Genomic DNA, 5,685 nt, shown 5'->3' with positions numbered 1-5,685 from the left:
TCTGGGAAATTTGACCTGTATCGATTTTTATTAAATAGCTCATTATGGTGTTTAACTTAGGCACGGTAGCCTGAATCCGATTGCATTCTGATGTCAACTTTTCCTAAAACCTTTAAGCTCAAAACTTTTTGTAAATGTAAATGACAAGAATTATGTTTTTTGATTTTTTCAGAAAGGTGAGTTACATCAGTAACACCGCTGATTGTCCAAACTGAATCAACATCGTAAATTAAACACGGAAAACAAAATAAACTATTGAATTGATCACATGCACAGAGCTACGAAGCTTTGTTATACAATGTTTTGTTAAATGATCGAGTAAACTTCTTCGATCCAGATTTTCACTCTTGTTTTATTATCAGTTCAGGTTTTAGGTGGAACGGCATTTTTTATTATCACTTTGTTTTCAAAACTCGACCTATTGTTTTTAATGTATTCCACATTCAAATTAATTCTTAATTTATACTTTGAACAAACACAAAAGTAATCATAAATTAGTACAACCTGCAATTGATATGCCTTATTAATAATTGATATACAAGATCGATATAACCTGCAATTAAATATCAAAACTTTCGCAGAGTAAGAAAAGTTTTAAATTCAACAGACAATGCCCGTACCCGGCAACGGCGAGTACTGACTGAACTGATAATAAGTAATCTGACCATCACTCATCTCTTAATGACAAGTTTTATCATGTATGCTTGTATCGAAGAAGCGGAACATTCGCTGAAAAATAGCAGATGGTAAATTTAAACCACGATATCGACAATAATATAAAACATACGCGTTTTAGTTTTACTTTCTACTGAATAAACCGTTCCTTCTGATGTGGTGGTAAAACCCCGAACGCCGTCCATGATATGCTATTATTTGCAAAGAATAGTATGAACTGGTATGTACCCACGCTTTCGACTGTTCCACAGAATATGCGACAAAGCAGTTAAATTTTGGATCGCAATCGAAAACGAACTGCTACGAACATAGGCACAAGTCAAAGTCGGTCTGCAAGTTAAGCGCGCCTAATAAGTAGGTACCTTTTGAATGAGATATTATAAACGAACCGAGTTTCGTATTGTGATTAGCCATGTCGGAAATCTTGTTGGTTGTTCGGCGCTCGGGAGCACATATTAGCTGGCCGCCACTGCTCTCCATGGCTATAAATGTTTTGTTTTCTAAATTTTTCGTTTTATATTTCGATTAATGTATAATAATGACTAGCCATTTATTAAATAAAGATTCGAAATTTTAAAATTGGAAATTCATTTGTCATACGGCATAGGTATATTCTGGTCTAGTAATGTGTAATTTCTATCACCTAAGAAATTCTAAAAATATAGTACTATAGGATTCATATGTCTTATACTGATTTATAAATGTGGAAATTCTAACTACCTAGGGTAATTCCGGGGGAGATGGCCGTACGGGAGAGATGGCCAATAGAAAAAAGTTGTAAGAATAATTCATAGATGGCGCTTCTTTTAACTCAGTTCGCTTCGTTTCGGCACGGGCAACAAGTATTAGCGGAGTTTTGTGCGTACAAATTATGGAAAGGTGAGTAATTTGACATTGTTTTTTAATAACACGTTCGATTTAAGCTAAAGGGGTTAAGATATTAACATACTTACGTTAAAGTTTTCAAAGTTTTGCCCGTTTTCGTGATTTCTTTGTGAAGTAAAAAACTTTCTCGTGTTCTAACCTCAAAATTAACTAATAAATTGAGAAGTTGCTTTTATTATGTCATGTGGCCATCTCACCCGGACAATCGGCAAAGATGGCCATAGTATTTACGGGAGAGATAGCCATAAAATGTAATGTCCTAATTTTAATTTATTTTTAATATTTAATATTTTCTACCGATGCCTAACCAATACATACGGAAGGCAGCTGCTGGAAGAGGTGCCTGGAGCCAAGAAGACTTAAAAAATACTATGGAAGAAGTACAAAGTGGAGGGATGACTGTTTATAGGGCCTCTTTTGTCTACCATATCCCAAGAAAAACACTAGAAAGAAGGTTAAAACAAAACAACTACACAAAGGGATCTAGACCATCATCAACCTTTGGTGCAGATAACGAAAAAAGACTGAGCAAGCATATAAAAGACATGTAATCGAGAGGCTTTCCATAGACTATCGATGATTTAAGAAGAATTTCATTCAAGTAGGTATGCTGAGCAATTAGGAATTAAACACAGATTCAATATGAAATCTGAGAAGGCGGGCTATGATTGGGTTCAATTGTTTTTGAGAAGGAATTCCAATATTTCATTAAGAAAATCAGAAGGGGTGTCATATGCTAGAAGTCAAGGGATGAATAAAGCAGAAGTAAACGCCTATTTTGAAATGCTTGAGAGGATTCTCAGTGATAATGACCTAATAAATAAACCTGGCCATATTTACAACATGGACGAGTCTGGGTTGCAATTGAATAATCGACCAGGTCACGTTTTGGCTGAAAGAGGCTCCAAAGCTGTAGCTATTTCAACGTCTACAGAAAAAGGAGAAACGATCACGGTAATTGGTTGCTGCAATGCTGAAGGTAATTTTATACCTCCTGCATGTATTATGAAAGAGCAAAGGAAGAAACCTGAATTTGAAGATGGACTGCCTCCAGGTTCAGTGGTTTATATGTCACAAAAAATCTGCCTATATAACCTCTGACCTATCTCTAGAATGGATTAAATCGCATTTCTTTCCTCGAAAACCTTTTGCTGGACAGTCATTCTACACACTGCAACTCAGTTAAAATGCTGGAGTTTACTAATGATAATGACATCATTTTACTGTCAATGCCATCACACACATCCCACTATCTACAGCCACTGGATGTGGCTGTGTTCAAGTCTGTGAAAACTTTCTTCTACAAATCCTGCAAGTTATGGATGAAACAGCACCCCGGACGCCGTCTAACAAGACAACAATTTGGCTTCTTATTAAACCAAGCCTGGGGAAAATCAGTGACAAGTGGAAATGAAATATCAGGATTCAGGGCAGCAGGAGTTTTCCCATTAAATCCTGGAGCCATTCCGGAGTAAGCATTTAGTGAGAACATCGAGCAACCTATTGAAAGAAACATCAAACATGCAGCGCAGGTCCAATCAATTTCAGATTCAGGCCCAAGTACATCCTTTCAGACTGTGGACCAATCAACACCGACTAGATTACTGAACGAAGTATCTCCACTGCCTGTAAAACTAAACCAGGTTCGGAAACGAGCCAAACAAGTAAGCATTCTCTTAACATCTGAAGAGCATATGGAAAAACGAAAAATGAAAGAAAATGAAAAGGAAAAAAAGGGAAGAAAGATAAAAAAAAAACAAAAATAATAAAAACGAAAATTAAGTCTGAAAGACCTAAGAAAAAAAATACTGTTAAGAAACGAAAAGCAATTCGTAGGTTGTCTGATAGCAGTTGTGAAGAAATTCCCATCGTTTTCAACGATACCTCTGAAAGTGAATATGAAGATAGAGAAAAAGATAATTGCAGAGGTTGCGGTGATAATTATTACAGGACACAATTAGTTGAAGATTGGATACAATGCAATATTTGCATGCTTTGGGTGCATGAAAATTGCACCGAGTTTGAGGACATGTGTTCTTATTGCGGCAATAAGAAAAGAATGGAGTTAAAATGTCACAAGGGCAAAGGGAAAGGCAAAAAAATTACTGGCCATCTCCCCCCTACCACTATGGCCATCACCCCCGGACACTCTGGGAGAGATGGCCAATCCTAGTTTTTTTTTAAAGTTTAAAATTATATTGTTTTCATTAGTTGAAGTGATTTATCGTTAATATTTGATAAGATTAATAAATAAAGTTTATGTTCTATAGCGATTAAATGTTTTATTCATCATAATTTCTTCACAATAGAGTCTTAAAGTTACTAGGGCCATCTCCCCCGGAACTACCCTATACAATTGTAAATGTTCTCCAAAATGTCCTGGAAAGAATCTCAGACTTGTGATGTCCCGAAAGAAACCATTCATCTGTTCTGAATGCAATTACTAATGTTATCCAAATTGACCCTGGTCATAAATTACAACTTTGCGATTCTTTCAAGGATAAAGAAACCATCCTGTCACTTCGAATGCAATCAAAAATGTTCTCAAAATTTGTTTTGACAGCATCGCTATTCCATTGTAAAAATATTATGTACTAAATACACAATTTGACTGTCCTGAAACGGGAATCCTTCCCAGTTGGACAGACAAAGGTTCATTTTGTTTTGTATTGTTATAATAAATAAAAAAATAAAGATAATCTTTGTTTTATATAAATTTTGATTTCATATTCCTTTCTTAGAAAATTAAATTACTTATTCCATATTATGCTGTCTCAGTAGAGGTAAAGTCACGAGGAGGAAATCTATAATCGGTTTTATTTTGGCTATATAATACCTACTTATGTACAAACTGAAATAAATGTAAGCTGTCGATTTCCCGAAAATTAATAAACAATGATATAGTAACAGAACTTGAATAGGACTTTCACAGAAACCGAAAATGGGCGTTGAAATTTGATGAATTGTTCAAATTCTTCGAATCAACCATCCCTAGTGTATTATAAATTAGGCGGGAACCTCAGGGTCTCCAACCGCCTGCTAATTGATCTCAAATTAAGAGGAAGCTACAAGCCAAAAATGTGTATATTCTTGGTATAACTTATAGGTAATACCTAGGCATTAAAATATCTTGACAAACGGAGTCTAGAAACGTTCGATTTCAAGCACAAAACTGGTTTTTATTATTATTTTTTTTTTGGTAAACTAATGTTTAAGCTAAGATTTTTATGCATAGCACAAAGGGTAACAATTATTTTTATAAGCAATAATTATTAGCCTGAAACACTCATCCACATCGAAAAATCTCCTTTTTCAATGTGGATGAGTGTTTCAGGCTAATAATTATTGCTTATAAAAATAATGGTTTTTATTTATTTTGTAAATAATTTTATAAGAAAGCAAAAAAGTTAATCAAGTAAAACTGTCACAGATAATCTTAGCTATAATACTGTATTTTATCAAAGTTGTTTCCTTTACGCGTTCATACATTTCTATTGAAAAAATATTTTTTTTAGTAATTTAGATTTATATTTTTTATTGAGTAATTTATTATTTTATTTGTATTCTACTCAAGGGAAACGATAGGAAAACCTTCAATTTATCTAAAGCATATTTTTTGGTATTCATAATTTACACCAATTCGTTATAAAGATTATTCAAAATAGTGATTTAACATTAAATTTCGCCTTAAGGCGATGCACTACGCCGTGCAATATTTTAAATCGAGCCGCTATCAATAACACCCCTTACGTAGATGGCGATAAGGTTTGAATTCCCGCTTAACACACTCCGCCTGTTTTATGCAAGAAAAAAACATGGTCAAAAAGTGACTTTTATTTTATTTTGTGGATGTCCAGGCATAAATTTTTTTTTTTCGATCATTTTATAAATAACTTAATTTGCCACATTATACAATAAAATCATAACCGAAAATGAATTCGTAAGTAGGAGATTTTGAACTTTAAATTAATTTTCATAGACCTTTTACATTATTTTTTTTCTGGGCTTATAAAAAGACTTATCTAACAAATACTCGATTATTTCAAAGTCCAGGATGTGAATACAATATTTAATTAATATTTAATATTTAATTATATTATTTAATTAATATCAATATATCAATAT

At 33.6% G+C, this 5,685-nt stretch overlaps 1 pseudogene; it reads left to right on the top strand.

Moving 5' to 3' along the window:
- The first annotated feature begins 2,403 nt into the window (after positions 1-2,403).
- Positions 2,404-3,895, top strand: LOC149409804 (uncharacterized; annotated as a pseudogene).
- Positions 3,896-5,685: the final 1,790 nt, after the last annotated feature.

This window comes from Hesperophylax consimilis, chromosome 29 (assembly GCF_061612785.1).
Source record: "Hesperophylax consimilis isolate HC1 chromosome 29, BYU_Hcon_1.0, whole genome shotgun sequence".
NCBI lineage: Eukaryota > Metazoa > Arthropoda > Insecta > Trichoptera > Limnephilidae > Hesperophylax > Hesperophylax consimilis.
This window is presented reverse-complemented; position numbering and strand designations above follow the sequence as displayed.